This window comes from Rhagoletis pomonella, unplaced genomic scaffold, assembly GCF_013731165.1.
Source record: "Rhagoletis pomonella isolate Grant_MI unplaced genomic scaffold, Rhpom_1.0 Rhpom_scaffold_00101, whole genome shotgun sequence".
Lineage (NCBI taxonomy): Eukaryota > Metazoa > Arthropoda > Insecta > Diptera > Tephritidae > Rhagoletis > Rhagoletis pomonella.
Window position 1 is genome coordinate 62,051 of NW_023458655.1, and position 18,314 is coordinate 80,364.

General features: G+C 33.4%; 2 non-coding genes across 2 annotated transcripts; both read right to left on the reverse strand.

Annotated features, from left to right (window-relative positions):
* Window positions 1-472: 472 nt before the first annotated feature.
* Trnas-uga lies at window positions 473-554 on the reverse strand. The gene has a single exon. It is a non-coding gene; the product is annotated as a tRNA-Ser (tRNA).
* Window positions 555-1,104: 550 nt separating this feature from the next.
* Window positions 1,105-1,176, reverse strand: Trnag-ucc. The gene has a single exon. It is a non-coding gene; the product is annotated as a tRNA-Gly (tRNA).
* Between the last annotated feature and the right edge of the window lie 17,138 nt (window positions 1,177-18,314).

The window sequence follows — 18,314 nt, forward strand, 5'->3', positions numbered from 1 at the left end:
CATCAAAACCTTTTAATATGACGTAACTATCTATTTCCATAAAGGCGCTAAATCTCACTCAAAAATACATATTTGTGGCTTTTTTACAAAACCACTTATCTCGTGTTATGCCATTTTCTTTTTTAAAGTAATAATTCATTGTACTCCCAAACAATATTTTAACAATGAACTAGCCGTAGGCCTATATGCTGTTTTTAAAAAAGCTTAATAAAATGTAACATTATTGAAGATAATCTTATTTTTTTTTAATCCTAAGTCAAAACTTCTAAATTAACTTAAGTCGTTTTATTAAAATGCCACGGCTATGTGTTCTTGGGCTTTGTATAACCAGTTTGTGTACAAATATTCAATTCATTTTATATGTATGTAGCTTTGGTGGAATAAGTGCCGTTTTGTCTGCAGTAAGTATTTAATTAAAAAATTTGAATTATTGAAATAAAAAATAAAAAAATACAAAGTTAAAAAAAAAATTCGCTGCGGACAGGATTCGAACCTGTGCGGGCAGAACCCAATGGATTTCAAGTCCATCTCCTTAACCGCTCGGACACCGCAGCTGTTGTTAAGCCGTTGCCAAAGTGTGCACTTCAATAAGGGTTGATGTGTATGGGTTTGTGTTTGAACGTGCGAAGATTGGCAACAAAAAGGAAGGAGAAACTAAACAAGCAAGGTCGTATGCTACTGCATGGATGGCTGTGCAGTTGTCGATTAAGCTGATTTTATTTGTTGCTATGCGCAATTTCGCCTGCATCTGCTTTCAATTTTTTAGCCGAAGACTACATACATACATATTAAAGAATAAGAAAAAGTAAATGCATATGAACTTTGTTGAAATAAAATGTTCACATGCCTAACAAAAAGGGAACCAAATGAAATAAAAACGTAATTGGATAATTAAATTAAATGCTGAAGTAACTATATATTTATGTATATGTCCATATATACATTGTTAACTGCATGGTTCTCTTCAGAGAAAGCGCTAAATTAAATAGTAAATAGGTGGAAACTTGGTTATCAAATTACCCAACAAAAAAAGTGTTGAAATATACAAAAACTCATATGAACTAAAAATAAAATGGAATTAAAAAAAAATATATATAAAAAGTGTGCGTCGGCCGGGAATCGAACCCGGATCAACTGCTTGGAAGGCAACTATGCTGACCATTACACCACCGACGCCCTTAGTTATTTTTGCGCTGATCGCAAACCCGGCGCGAAGGTATACTTTTGTGTGAATTAATTTTATTTTAAGTACTTACTATTTTATTTCTATTCGCAGCTCATTTTTGGCATTAATGAATGTTAACTAGGTTAGACAAAAGCAAACATAAATAAAACAACTAAGCAAATTCGGTATATTTTGTTAACTAACCAAGTATTTACATATTTACCTATGCCTGTACGTTCCCATGCTATGTATATATATAAAAAAAAAAGCCAAAAAATTGCAGCTAGCTTCTTAAATGTTATGCGTACTTCGTATATTTAGAAAACTGATAAGCGACGGAACACATTATACATACTTGTATATTGTACATACATACTTATTTGTGAATAATTTATTTATAGACACTAATCTAAATTGATTGATACTGCTTATCCCGTGATTCACATTGACACAACTTTAATGAATATGAGTAAAAATGTAATAACTGAAAGCATTTAAATATATCATGAAATAAAACTATTTAAAATTTACGATAAATTGATATAAGAAAATCACACATTTATTAATACAGACAAATTCTAAAGTAATACATTTTTTAACCCAGTATTTATGAGGAGCGCATATCTCACAAATAACAATGCAAAGTAATAATTTGTAAAAAAAAAACATTAAACAAAAATATACAAATTCTCTTAACATGTTTATTCTACTCCTTAATTAAACATAAGAAATCTTATATAACTAAATTCATATTTAAAAAAGCGTATGTTATTAACCTACCAATAAACCGGCAAACAAAAAAGGTGGCGTGTGCCTTTAACCAAATCCACTTTCCGACATGTATTTCGACCCGCTGAATCCGAATCTGACGTCCCTTTGACGCGTACACCCTAAAAATTTCGAATAAATTGCGAATTTGTTGCCTTTGTTTTCGGAATTTTTGTAATTAACTCGAGTCAAGCGGAGCTGGGGTTCAGCTGGTCGAAATATATCGAGCCCTAACCGCCAAAAAGGCGTAAGCGACAAAAAGTAAATTTTTCCATAAGCATTTTTTTCTTACACTGAGCAAAATATCAACCAAAAATTGATTAATATTATTAAATTCAAACTTGATAAGGTATCAATGAGATGTAAACTGTTGATTTCTAATACATCTACATCTACGTTAAAATAACTCGATGTTTCAAGAATTAAAAAAAATAAAGAAAAGTGGCTCAAATCTGTTTATCGCTTATTTCTTCTTGAGCCAACGCGTTTTTCTTTTTTTAGCCACTTTTTTCAAACGCTACTTCTAGCGTTTTAACAGTAGCTGAACAAATATATAGTTTGGAGAAGTATGTACGTAGTGAGCCTTTTCGTGATTGAATTTTTATTTTTTACTAGATCCCCCTCACCCGCTTCGCTGAGTGTGCAACATTTCTGCGTGCAACATTAGGTGTAATTTATTTCAATAAAGCTCAACATACTTAAACTATGCCAAAGTAGGAGTTTTTAACCATCCTAAAAACATTTTCAAACTAAAACTTTCTTAAACCTCTCTCTTGTCATACTCTTTACTTTATCCCGAGAATTCAATTTGAAATTTTAAACAGGTGGCAAGCTCCTTACATGTAGGTTAGAAATGAAGTCCTTTCATAATCACTTCGGTTAATACCTATATTATAATAAATTATTTAGCTTATAATATAATTGTATTTGAATTGGGTTTTAAAACAGGTGGCAACCCTTTTAAAATACCTCAGAAAATTCTGCATGTTTAAACTTAAAATCTCTAAACATTCTAATACATGTCAAATCCATTTGGAATCATACCCATATTGTAACAATTCATTTAAATTATTTAAACATGTGGCAACTCTGGTAAACGAGCTCAATAATTTCTAAATTCACAAACTAAAGATTTCTTAACAATACTTCGTTTGAAAATTTTACTTTTTAAACAGGGTGCGACCCTTTTCAAAATATTTTCAAACTCTTACTTTTTTTATCCACTTGACAGCAATTTTTTAATATAATTTTCAGATAAATAATTCCGTTAAATCTAATTAAATTTGATCTTTTAAACAAATGGCAGCCCTTTTCCATGAGTATGGAATTGATTTTATATATCTCCATAACAAGTTCCAGTACTCTACCGCAAATACTTCCCGAGATATGCAGTATATTTTTATCGTACGCATTTTCCACTGCAACCTGTAAGGCATCCTTTTCGGTCAGCGCCAAAACCAAATATTAAATATTTACCATAAAGAATGTTTGTTGCAAAATTTCTATAATTTACATATTATATTTCCTGTGATGTTGTAACACTGTTCCTCCAAATGCACCGCACGTCACAAGCCACACCTAACCCAGCTAATTTCAATTGGAGCATGCGTATCGCTATCCACAACTGCTTAGAGCAAATAACTCTAGCAATAGATGGCATAAAAAGCGTAAGAAAGAAATAATAAAAAGCTACATAAAAGTAAGCGCAACAAACGTCGTCTTCCGCCGCGGCCAACTTTTTTCGCCTTTCGCAACGCTCGATTTCTGCACGCAGCACAATAATCATTTCACCGCTACTCACTCATTTTTCCTCTTACAAATGCTATTAGTTGCTTTTATTGTTTTATGTCATAGCAAACTAACAAACAAGATAGAAAAAAAACTTTAACATTTTCCAACTTGCAACATTTGCATGCCACTACACTGCTGCAACGGCGTTTATTTCTTCAGCGCAGCTATTTCAGTTAACTCAGCAGTGTTTTCCTTTTTTATTTGCAACAATCTGCGTTGCGGTGTAATTTCTTGTTATTTTGTGCACTTTTTGTTCGCCAGCGCCACGCATTACCAACCTGCAACAACGCACTTTTTTCCGTGCAAATCCTGCTGCCGCTGCTGCTGCTGCCACTTTTGCTCGGCCACCACCGCATCGCGCCAACCGCCCTCCCTTCTCACATCAGCATATCGACATAACCACACGGCATCGATGCAAAATCGATGCATTTTAGATTGATTTATGTTTTGTTTTGTCGTTTGACGGCTGCCGGCTGCAGGGAGCTTGCAACACGCTGTGACCAAACAGCAATGGAATCGGCATCGGCATCGGCAACGGCACCAGCGCGGCGGCGTTGGCAGTGGCAGTTATGCAAAATTGCTGTGGTAATCTGCTTCTTGCCACTGCCACAGCCACAGCCACACAGCTACACAAAGTGGTTGCAAAGACTGCTGCTGCGTAAATATTGCGTCGCCTCCGTCTGTCTGACTATGGCTGACTATGGAAATTCGTTGACTCGCGTATGATGAGGATGATGAGAAAACGCAAAGCGCTTAGTTTCATTTCAGCGCGGATGTTGGGCAGGCAAGTAGGCAGCAAGGCGCGGGTGTACGGGATTTTGGACGCATTGAAGTTATGAGGCTGTTAACTTTATCCATCGTTGCCTTAAAAGCCTTAAGGAAATTGAACGGAATAAGTGAATGCCTGCCTGCCTGGCTGCTTGCCTGTCTTCTATTGCATATTACATAAACAGTTGCTGCGAATATATTGTAAAATTTTTGCTATTGCTTGGATGCATAGATGGCTGGATGGATGGCTGTGCGAATGTATGGATAGGTCGTTGGTTGAATGGTTGGGTATTATGCATAACCAATAAAATAGAATGCGGGACATCAAGTGCATTTACATATATATATATATGTACATATGTATGTATGTAGATTGAAGAGAGTGGATTAAGACAGCCATGAGAGAATTTTTAATAGACTTGTATCGAGGTTAAGGAAATTTTACATACATAATTGAACATAGATACATACATACATGCGGCGGTAGTAACATGTGATCCGCTCACGAAAAAGTAAAAGGTCAGTAAAATGGACAAATTTCAACGGCTGGCTTCTCTACTAATACCAGCAGCGGAGCAGTGGACAACCACCAAAGCGCTAAGCACGCTAATTAACTTTCCATCGATTTTTCATGCAATCAAGAGGGCATCTAACGATTACGACATGAACGCACCCAAATATCGATCAATACAAAACTTCGACCAACCTCAAAGAATTTCCTACAGCCGACCCTCCGAGCTTAATTCTTTTTTCATGACCTAGAAGAATGGGACCAAGGTAAGAGGATCAATCGACCGGGAAATTGGTGATGATGTTTAGTGGGAACAGTTCTTAGTCAAATGGCTGAGACGTTCTGCACAAATAGAATAACAAGGATATACCCCAAATTTGTGGAACAGGAAAAAATATGAAAAATTTCTAGAGATTGCCAAAGAAGAATGGCAAATGGAAGCAACTAGTTATATCACCCGACAACTTCAGTCAAAGATAAATGCTCAGCACACAAAGTCTCTACCTAACAAAAGGGGGCAAAACAGCCGCATAGTGGCCGCAGCTCTTAACGCACCTCTACTGCAGAGGTTTCATGGATGAGGATGCGGATAAATCTATCCAATAAATTATCTGCCCGTTGCCTGGATTTTGATAAATGGAGAGCAAACTTTGCAGTGACTTGCTTGAAAATCTGGATGGCATCAGAGCAGCAGATATTATAAGCTTATCCACTTTTTTTCTTAGTATCAACTGTAAACCCCATGTTGTGTCAAAAAGGAAGCTGAGCTATCTGCCGTCCAAATTAGTCTAACCCATCAGTGCCGCTAAGTTATTTACGCAAATTTAGGGTTGCTGAAAGGTCAGCTTTGTGCTGTAACCCACTAGTCTTGATGGGGTTCTGCCTACTTTCGGATGGTATAGAGCCAGTTATGTCCTCGGATGACTATTTTGTAGAAAAAATTTTTTTGCAAAACTGCCCGAGATTATCGATCATTTCTGGTCGAATTCTTCAGAAATTGTCCGAGCTTAGAAATTTACAGCTACCGAACGGGTATAAAAAGCGACTATTCGAGATCCGTACCTAACAACTAAGGTTTGCCAGATTAATACTCCGTGTACTAGGCCATCGTCCCATATGGGATTGGGTAACTCGGCAAATTTATGCGAGTTGGTTCACTGATTTTAGCTGAATTCAGTGAAGCAACTCATTGAGGTATGGTGCGAGATATGTCATACTGTGCAACTACGGCAGCACTGTCATTGTTTAGAGTGGCATATTTGACATGGAAGTGACAGCTAACGTTATGAACGGGCTTAAAGAAACATTTTCACGTTTCTACAGTTTTCTATTTTCTACTTTACTTTTCTTCTTTCTTTCTCTATTAACTCTCAGTGCTGACTCAACCAATCGACTCACTGGTCAATAAGATAACTGATAGGTAGGCACATGTTAATGAGCTACTGGAACGAGCGGCCCAATCTAGGAGACAGCTCACTAGCTCAACTTAGTGCTCAACAGTTTGTTGCTACATTTTTTACAGGATTTTGTGTAGCATTTATAGTTCTGCAGAGGGAACATCATATCTCAAAGAACCCGTAACAAATTATTTTTCAAGACAATTGAGAATTGCAGAAATGTTTGTGCAATGAATGAAATGTTAGTCAAAAAGCGCGCCTTTTCTAAAAGATGCGACTCGAATGAGCATTATTTATTATTGTGTAAGAACCATGCATATTAGTGAAATTACTGTAGTGCCTTACCCAAAAATTTAAAAAAAGTTGTGACGGTGACCAAATAAAAGCGTCTAAATAGTTGTTTCATTTTATTTCAACTTTACTTGATTTTTTCCAAACTTCTTTATTAAGGTACCTACTGCATATAATTTTAAAATAATTTTTTGCATATGCAATAACAACTATTTCGGCTTCACTAATTTGCGTAATTTACTGTAATTATCTACCTTCTCACATGTTGCATGTGGTCAAATCACCGTTAGCATTGCATTGAGAATATTTTTTTCTGTATTTCCACCAGATGAACTCAATCACGCACTAGGCCATTGACACAGCGCGTTGAAGGTGGTAATTTGAGCCATGTGCACACATTAAAAACCAAAACAAGAATAAAAAAAGATATCTTAAAATCAAAAGTCATTCTGGTCAATACTCACAAACATGTAATCATTGTCTCCAATGCCAGTCACAAACTTGCGAGTTGTGCTCAAGGAGTAAAGGCTAACAATTTACACCCAAAACTATTTTTTATTGCATTTGAAAATAAAAATGTGCAGTCATTGTGCGAAGTTGTAATTCGCAAAAAAAAATATGTTATAAAATTTGTACGAATAATGGCTAGTCAATTGCCAGCTCTTTCGTTGATTTCTTCGCACATTTTGCCACCGTATTGTGTGTGTCTGCATATCTGCGTGCCACCTGGCGGCGACCTCTAATAAATGTCGTTGTCAGTTTTATTCCTGTCGACTCTTATGTCTTTTATGCGCTGCAAGGTATTTTTAATTTGTATTTTATTATTTATTTTTTTTAATGTTTCTGACTGCAGCATTTAATTGATTTTAACGCCACATACAATTTACATACATCAGCGCATTTACCGTGTCATACCACAATTTGTGAATTGTCTTACCACTGGTTGCCGAGCAAATGATATCACTTTTCTCTACTGACAGCTATACTTTTTAGCCTCTGGGCTTTTTTGTTGTACACATATGTATCTCTTTGGCATTCATTTGAAATATTTGTGATCCGACACTAATTCCAAGCTTTATCTACTATTCAAATTCGAATAGTGCCGGTTTCTTTTCAACAAGAGTTTTTTACTGTTTATTTTTATTTTTGTAGCTGTTTTTGCGTAGACTTTGAGAAATTTCATTAAGAACTTAGTAATTAAGTTGTAAACTTCGTATTCACTATTCGCTGATTTCGATGGTTTGTGTTGCTTTTCGGATATCACCAACATTCTGCTCAACAGTTTTGGGTGTGTAGTTTTAAATGGGTATTGTCATTGCTACTCATTTTGATATTTTTGCATTTTTGACTGACATGCATATGTATCTGTATATTTGTAAGACATTTGATTGAAATGCTGTCAGTTGTGTAATTGTTTTACTTTAATGCATACCTGCGTTCCTGGCTATTATAAGTTTATTTTCAATATGCTTTAAAAAATATTCCGATTTCTCATGTACGTACATATATATGTATGTATGTATGCCCACCACACTTCACCTCAATAGGTTGCTTTTTATGCAACTATCTGGAAAACTCTTTTCTATCTTTCGAAATTAATTAAAAGGTCTGCTAACGAGGAGGTCTCGCCATTATTCTGTTTGCCTTTTAGCAATAAGTTTTCTAAAAATGAAATTGAAAAAAATTTTTATATTTTTGATTTTAAAACAATACAAACTAAATATTAAAGGAAAATTAAATTTAAAATATAAAATTAAAAATTAATTAAACGAAAAAGAAAAATAAAATAAGTTTCTAAACTATTAGAGAAATTAAAAATTTTGTTTCTTTATATCACAGTAAAATTCAAAAAATAAAAAAAAAACTTTATATTTAAAATGAAATAAAATTAACTGAATAGAAAATAATTAAATAAGTTTCTAAAAATTAATATCATCTAAAAATTAAAAAAAAAAAAAATAGTTTGTAAATTTTTATTGTTATTTAAAAAAAGTTAAATTTAAAAAATAATATACATAAAAAAACAAGGTTCCTAAAAATTTAATTTAAAAAAATATGTGTTTCTCTTTTTAAACCTAATTCTAAAAATGAAAAAGATTAATTAAAAAAAATTCTAAAAATTAATTGAAATTTAAAGAATTTTTTTTTTAACAAAAGAAAACTACACTAAATAGAATCAAAACAATAATAAGAAAATTAAATAAGTTTCTTCACTTTTGATTGAAATTTAAGTGAAAGAATGTAATTTTTCTTTGATAAAATAATATTTTAAATTTAAAAGAAAATTTAATCAAAACTTAAAAAAAGTTTCAGCTCGCCACAGCCTTGCGAAAGAGAAAAATCTTTCGTACGATAATTGCCAATTCTGGCAGCCATCGTGAAAATTCCTAACTTTACTGTCTTTTGGAAGACTAATTGAATGATATTATAAGGGTATCTATAACCAAGTTCCCCGAAAGCAATTTAAGAGGCAAATCATTTTTTTATTTAGTTAAAAAATTTAAACTCACTGAAGGGAGACATCGTTTTCTAAGCGAAACCAGCAGTTAGCGTATGCTGTTCGCCTTCTAGCATTAAGTTTTTTAAAAATTAATTTAAACAAATGTTTCTCTTTAAAACAATCAAATTAATAAATAAATGAATGAAAATGAAATTCAAAAAAGATGAAAAAAAAACAAAATGAAAACTAAGTAAAAACAAATTTTAAATAATTTAAAAATATGTTGAAAACAAAAATGTTTCTTGGTGAAACAATAAAATCTTAAAATAAAGTAAAAAAAGAAAACATTAAATCGAAAAAGAAGAAAATAGTATCTACTTAAACATTATTACAATAAAAAATAATAATTCTAAAAATTTAAAGGAAATTTAATTTAAAAAAACAGAAAAACAAAATAATATCCTAAAAATTTAATTAAACGAAAATATGAAATTTTCTTTTTAAAACATTCAAATCTTAAAACTAAAATTACCAACAGAAAAACAAATTAAAAAAATGATAATATTTTTCTGTTTTAAATTAAATCTAAAAATTAAAAGAAAGTTATCTAAAAAAAGAAAATATTTTATCGAAAATAGAAAAGTTAAAATAACAATAAAAAGCAGTAAACAAATGAACATTTAATTAAATAAAGACAAAACCACAAATTGAAAATAAAGTAAAAATAGATTAAAAAAAATCAAAAATTAAATTAAATTAAAATAAATATTTTTTTTATTAAACAAACAATTAAATTAGAATCAATTAAATCAAAAAAGAAGAAAATTTAAATTTTTAAGACAATCAAATATAAACATTAAAATGTACAAAAAATATTAAACAAAAGAAAAAACATTTAAACAAAATTAAAGAAAAGAAAAATAAACGAGTTTCTAAGAATTAGATGGAATAAAAAAAAATTGTAATAAAATCTAAAAATAAAAAGATAATTAAGCTAAAAAGGAAAAATTATTCTTCTTTTCAGAACAATAACATCTAAACATTGACAAAAACCTAAATTAAGAAAAAATAATAATTAATTAAAAAATGAAACCAAAATACATATGTAAAGCAGGTTTCTAAAAATTAAATTAAATGAAAAAAAATATATTTTCCTTTTTAAAACAATAAAATCTAAAAACTAAAAGAAATTAAATTAAGTAAGAAAAAAAATTTGATTAAAAAACATGAAAAAGAAAATTCCGCTACCCGAGGACTCGAACTCGGATCTCTCGAATGGCACGCGTGAGCTTTGCTCACAAGAGCTTTCTCTCCAAATAGCTTTTTCACCGCGAGTTGTGAATGAAAGAGCTTTGTTTCGACGACTTTTCTATATACTAGAATAACAAAAGTCCTTCGAATTAACTTCCCATTTGTCTTTCTTTTGCCTTACAGAGGACTTTTTTTACTATCTACTGCCCTGTTAATTTAAATAAAGAAAAAATCCGCTGCCCAAGGAATGGCACGGAAGTTCTTTGCTTACGCGGTCGTTGCAAATGTTGGAGCTAAATGATATACATACATACATACAAGTGCTTCATCTCAAAATAGTTTCTGAAGTGATTTCTGTCAAACGAGCTTTTCATCTTGAAAGTTGGCAAGCGAGCTTTTTTTGTAAGACTCTTGTGCCAGAGTAAACAAAGTCTTTGAAACTATCTTGCCTACTGTGTTTCAATTGTCTTACAACTTTCAACTATCTTAGCCCCAGCATTACCCTGTAAGTCTTTAATACTGTCTTGCCTACTGCGTTTCAATAGTCTTACAACTTTCAACTATCTTAGCCCCAGCATTACCCTGTAAGTCTTTAATACGTCCATGTCTAATTGTGAGTAATGGTACTAATCAAAGTAAACATTTTTTGATATAACTATTTTGTGAAAAAAAACTTGCTAAAACTACAAGGTAATATTTACTACCAGAAAGGGTTTGCGTTATTCAACACTCTTGACTCAGACTTGCGTAACACTCATTAACACTATTGATTTGAAGTGCAATTGACACCACAAACATCAGCCGCATCAGCAACAATTTTGGCCAATTAAGTGTATGAATGCATGTGGAAATATTTTGTTGCACAATCACCGCGAACTTGCAACATCTGCAAGACAGCACGCACGAAGCGGCTTTTTTGCGGCAATTTTGTTTATTTTGGTTTGCAATTTTTTTATTGTTTTATAAAGTTTGTTGTTCTTTTGGTTTTATCTAGTTATCAATTTTTTCAGCTTCGCCTCCTCAAGTGTGTTTACGTTTTTTCGTCAATCATCGCTTTTGCAACACAGAAGCTCAATAACGATGACGTTGTTGTTTGTAAGTTTTTTCTTATTTTTGTTTTTCATGTTAATTTATTTATTTTTTGTTGGTTGGTAATTTCCACATTGTCCAATTGCAAATAAATTTTGCGAAAATTACCTTCAAATTGGTTCAAGGACTTTGTGTGGCAGCGCGAATTGTTGTCTGCATGCGTGCCGATTTGAGTGCCACAATAAGCGGCGAGGCTGCATGCATGCGCAGCAAATGGTGGTAAACAAGCAAATTACAAATTTTAAGTTGAAACAAACAAAAAAATAAAATGAAAATGCAAACGAAATTGAAAAAAGAACAGCCAGATTTGAAATTCATTGTTGCGGTTTCGCGCCGCAGTTTTATTGTTATTATTCTTTTCGCATTGTTTTTGGTTTTGTGTTTCTTATTATACTTTTTTTCTTCTATCCACTTTGCTAGTCGCTTTTGCTGTCAATAATCTGCATCAATCAACGGCAGCAAAGTTGACGACAAAAAAATCAACACCAACGGCAGCCGACTAATTTAGCTCATAATTATTTTTGCCATTCGCACACACATACAATGGTACATAATCACACATACATACATACATACGTATGCATGTAAATGCATACAAATAATACTCAGACGTGCCTTTTGTTTTTATCTACCATTATATTATTGCTACAACAACAGCCGATGGCATTCACAGCGTTGCAATTGCAACATTGTCGCTGTTGTTTTTATTGTTGTTGCATCCACCTGATTGCGGTTGGTGGCATGCCTGTGCGGCATTTAAATGCGACATTAGGCAGCAATGGCGGCGGCGTGATTAATTGAAGTCAGGTTGGGCATTTTTGGAAAGGCGAACAATGGCGCTAATAGAAAAAAATATGTAACATACAGATAATAAAAACAAATAAAAAATAACAATAAAAATGTTTTTTAAAAATCGTAAATTTTAAACAATCACAACAAAACTATCAAAATTGTCTTTTATGTGCCACAATTTGGAGCAAATGTATAGCGCGCGTAGTTGCAACAAACTATTTAACGGTTCTTGATTCTTATCACGTCGGCTATGAATGGAAGTACAGTGTTAGCTGGTTAAATGAGATTAATTTCTGCGGGCGTAGCACATTTTCAAAGATTTTCATGCTTTGATCGCGTTGACAGCGTTTGATAACACACGAAAAAATTCTACAGCAAATTTGATTAGATTATGTTCTGTTAATTTTGATTGTATATGCTGCTTGTACTTTGCAGAAAATATTTTCCAAAGCTTACATAGCTTGGCTTAAAATCATTTCAATCGTCCACATTGTCGATCTTGTGCAGTCACGACCAAAACTTAATTCGTGAGAGAAACTTTGTCAAGATTTTTGCAGATGTTAAATGGGAGCACGTAGAGTAAAAGCTCTTGTCACTGCTCTAAGAAAACTTTCAAAACCCCACCTACTGCGCAATTCTGGCTAAGATAGCTGAGGGTATTTTGAAAAACAATTCAAAGACAGTAGATAAGACAATTTCAAAGATTGTATATTCTAGCACGAAAGTCTTACAAAAAAAGCTCCCTGTCAATTTTTATCGTGAAAAGCTCTTTTGACACAAAACACTTGTATATCATTTTGCTCGCGATGGTCGAGTGAGCAAAGCACTGGCGTGCCATTCCAGACATCCAAGCTCGAAGCGGAATTTTTTTCTATTCGTAAATTTTTAGATTTTACTATTTTAAAAAGAAAATTATATACAAATATTTCTTTTAATATAATTTTTATGCACTTATTTTATTTGCTTATTTTCATTTTCTTTTTTAATATAATTTTTAGATTTCATCGTTTAAAAAAAAATATATGTATCTTTTCAACTTCATTTAATTTTTATAAACTTTTTTCCTTTTTTTCGGTTATAGAACTTTCTTTTTTTATTTAATATTTTTTTAAATATCTAGGTTTTTTAGAAAGTTTTTAGGATCTGCTTAATTTTTTTAAATTACTAATTTTTAAAAACCAAATTTTACAGGAAAGTGTTTTTTGTATTTTTCTCGGCTTTGGGTAGTAGCATTAATACCAACGTTTAGATTTACTAAGATAATTGAGAAATATAACTAAATGCAAGATTTTTTTTGTAGAAAGGTCTCTGTATTCTAATTTCTTAGCACATATGATAATTTCACCCACAAGAAGAACTCATTGTCACATACGATAAAATTTGCAGTCGATTTTTTGGGGTAGCTATTGGGATTTAAGCCGTAATATTTGAACAGGTGATGCATTATTGGTTATAAAACAAAATTGCATAAAAAAGTGAATTTCGAAAAAAAAATTAACATACGATGATTTTTCGCAACCTTATTTTTTTAGAAACCTTACTTTTTTTCTTTTTTTATATTTCAATTTTAAATTTTGTTGTTTTAAAATAAATTTTTTTAATTGTATTTATTTATTTTTTTGTTGTCTTGTTTACACCAGTTTTTGTTATTTTTTCATATAACAATATTTTTTGCCAAAATTTCAATGAACGTCTTTTGTAGTCATTAATTCGAAAAGAATGTTTGATTCCGAGTAAACCTATGTACCACGCAATAAAATCAATCAACAAGTTATGAAGCTATGACATTTTTTATATAAATACAAATTCAAATTTTTCTACATAGACGAACTATTGAAAAATCAAAATGAATTCAATCGAACTGATTCAAATTTTCTGTGAAATATCATGGAAATGATTTTAGAAAAACCCTTTATAAATTTTCTATTGATTTTTAAAAAATTGTTCCTAGTTTTACTCAGAATGAAATATTCTTTTCGAATTAATGAATTAAAGATACTACCTTCTTTTGAAGTTTCGGCAAAAAATGTTGTTATAGTGAAAAAATAATAGAAATTTCAGATTTATTGCAAAACTGTTCCCCATATTTGCAATTGGCTCACAAAACTGATTATTTCTTTAAATATGTAGTTAGTACAAATATTTATATTTCTTTCTCTATAACCTTTAGTCCTAAGCTCCTTGACCAGTTGTTACCTTACATATTTCATACATACCTCAACCATTTTGTGTATTCTGTATGCAAGCATGCGGGTAGCCAGGTAGGGGCAGGGGGTGCTCGAGCCCCCCCTAACTTTCAAATTTTCCTTATAGTACCCTGAAATGCCAGCTTAATAGGGTCGAGTATAATATTTGGCACTCCAAAAGAGCAATAAAAATAATAAAAAAATAGCTTCAAACTAAATACTCCAATCACACTTTATACATTGTGACTTATAGCAACTCAACACCATTGCACTAAACGACAATTACAGTTACGCAGTCGCATTTGTTTGCTTTGACGTTGCGACGTCGTCTTACCTTGTTGCTGCAACACACACACACACCGGAAGTGATTGGCAAAGAGTCAAATGAGGTTTTGCATGCGTCATGCTGCTAATTGTGCAGCCAATTTGCTGTTTTGTTGTATTCTTTTTTTTTGCCATAAAGTAACTGTAACGCGCTTTTGCCACCTTTCACCGTCACTTTAACTGCAGCGCTCTGATTTGTGCTATTTTGTATCCACACACATTTTCTTTATTTTTTTAATGCTTCCTCCGTAATAGTCAACTGCTTCCTTTTCAAGCGCATTTTGTTTAACATTTTTTCTCTTATGTGTGTGCGTGAGTGTTTATTTGGCTTCAGCGTCTTCCATCTCAATATTAATGACTATAAAATGCCACTGATTTAAGTTTTTGTCTGGTTGTGTTGGCATAATTTAAAATAGTAGTAGTGGAGCAGTTCCTCTAACTCATATTTTTGGCAATAAATGTAGCCACATGTGGCACACTAATGCAGTTTATGTGCAAAATAATTTATCACCTATGAGCCAAAAAGAAAATCATGTTCCAATCTTTGAGGTATAATGCTTTGCTAAACTCTGGGTAATATGTACTAAGCGGGGATTTCTTTCGGGTTTGTTGTTCGTCGTATGTGGAATAGTCCGGACTGGTCTCAAATGTGCAGTTAAAATTATTTAGGGGCAGCCCATTGGGAAACGAGGAGAGTTATTTGACTTTCTATAGATATATTCCTATATATATGTATGTATGTATGTATGTATGTATATTCCGGTTTTGCTTCTGTTTGGCTTTTTTTCGAAAGCTGATCTAAATGCCAATGAAAGGCACCTCAAAAGGTGGGATCTTGTTACCTCTGCTCAGCGTGGTGGCCGTTAAAGGCCTGCTAGAGCAGCTGGAGACGTAAGATCGCTCTGATAAAAAAAACCTGATAGAAGATCTGGAGAAGGGAGATTGTGGGGTGACTCCTAAGATGAAGGGTATATTTTCGGATACTATTTGGTGATATGACATAAATACGAATAAGACAAACCCGCTCTTATTCCCTCGGAAGCACAAGATTGGCGGTATTCGCTTGTATCTTACCAACAGGGTCCAGTCCGAATTACTGCGTCTCTGAAATGGCTTCAAGCATTCGCGCAAGGGATTATTGGCGAAAAACTGCTTTGCTGACGAGTTGGCGAGAAAGGGTAAGCTTCAAAGGATATTACCGGTCACTAACCATCTGTGACTTACTACTGGACTGTCAGGACGAAAAATAGGACAAGCCCAATTGCGCGGTCAATCTAGCCAAGGGTGAATCGGGGATGGTCAAAGAAGCTATTTATGCTTTCCACGCCAATGACCTGGTATTTGGTGGACGATATGATGGCTCACTGCTCAATTGGAACTCACATCTGATCTTTAATGCCGCAAAATGTCTCAAGGCTTTTTACTAGGCTGTTGGCGTCAGTTGGCGCAGAAGAGAAACGATTGGCGTACTGTTTTGGATTTGGAAAAAATCGCTTAGCTTAGGCGTCATTGACTCGCACTCAACCACTATTGGTTAAGGCTTAATTTAAAGTTCATACCCTTTTTTTATTGATATGTATATTTAACTTTTTTTTTAAATAGCACTTTTTAGTAGTTTTCGAATAATACTGGTTTTTCTAATGTAAGAAAAAAGCAATTTGTAAGAAATTTGTTAGTAAAAATGAACAATAGAAATGAAATTGAATACCCTTTCAAAAAGGTAGTTGACTAAGCAGTACAGTACGGGCATGAATATGACATCACGCGTTAGTGCATTTTATATATTACAGGCAGGTAGCTACAATTTTGAAGAGCACATAATATAAAAAAGTTGAAAATCTCATGCTTGTGATTTACCTTGTAAGACGAGTGCATTAAGCATTATAATTATTGTAGTAAAAAGTGGAAAATGAAGATTGTGCAAAGCTAATTTTGTTGTACTGCTTAATACTTAAGGTGTGACACTTCAGCCAGAAGCCCCCATTGTGATTTATTTTATTTTATTATTTAGTTACGTTCACTTGTAAAGGATCTATTTATTTTCCTGTACACAGCGGAGAAGGCTACCAAAACTCAAGGATACTCAGTCTTCTGGACAATCGTTGTAAGTGATCCTTCAGGTTACTTTTACGTATTTAGGATAGCAGAGAAACTGCTCGGCGCTCTTTAAGTTCTCCACATTCCTGCAGCTACGGTATAAGTCATTAGGGGGAAACCTTTAAGCTCTGTGTATTTACATTTGACATTGTGGTTGTCCAGATCAATAAAAACAGATCGTTTAGAACCATTCTCCTTGAATTGCTACCCTCGAAGAGGTTTTATTGCACTGTAGATATTAAATCGATGCCAGGTTTTCAGGGTGGACGGTGATGGAGTTATTCATTATAGGAGACCAGCTTTTTCTGTATCTCTTTATTATTAGAAGTATTTTTTTCCGAATCGCTTATGCTGCCGACTTTACTGTTTAGCATAGAGCCATGTCGGAAAATTTAAATGGAACTGTATCTTTCACTCTCAACCGGCGAAAATTTATTAGTACCATTTAAGCTAAACCGAAGTTTGTCGAAAAAAGGACCGAGAGAACTTCAGTCCACTTTACATGATTCTTAAGGTATTTGGTTCAAGTGGTGTGATTTTGAATTCCCCTTTAATTTCGAACACCTAAAGAGACCATTTGGCAAAGTATTATGCAATGTTTGTTAAAGAACTTTTTTACGTAGCTTAATACTTTTTTTTTGCAAACGTTAGATGAACTACTACTTAGTAAATAATATGCGTCCCAGCTTGATACCCATAACTTTTTTAACTGATTTCCAGCCAACGCCAATTAGCCACAAATAATGAAGACACACACTAATCCCCTTGTCCAGAAAATTGTAACAAATTCTAAAATCCCATCTCGTCTTATCGCTAATCGGAAACGACACCATATATAGAGGAAAACGGTGATGGTGGCGATAACTTTCAACCGATTACTGCCGGCAAATTTAGCAAGTAGATTTTGCTGAGATACGAGCTGCGAGTAATGCAGTTATTAGAGCGCCACTCCTCCCCATCGCGAGGCAAAAGCTTTCAGGAACTTTATTGCAACATTAAATCAAATGTTGATGGCGCATACATACTTAGTACACACATACACATGTATGTATGCATGTAGCTAAGATGCTGGTTATTGCTGTAGTTGTTGCGATTATGAGCAAAAACCCACGCTGCTCAATGCTAATAAATTTCTTTTACGCAAAGTAATAGACACCACTGCGTTGCTACTTATATTTTTCTTCTTCTTTTTGTAGCACATCACTTGTTGCATGCGGCCGCTCACAGCAACTTGCCATACGTGAATGTATGAGTGCATTTGCAGCAATTGCCACCTGCAATATTTAGTTGCATTGTAGTGCGTTGTTTTAGCGCTTGCTGTTGTTCTTGTTGCATGCATTTTTTTCTTCAATTTTTTTCACTCACTACCAGCTATTACGCGCAGTTAGTTTCGTTGTTGTTGTTTTTTTTTGCTATCTTTTGGCGGCAAAGAGTGCCGCTGCCT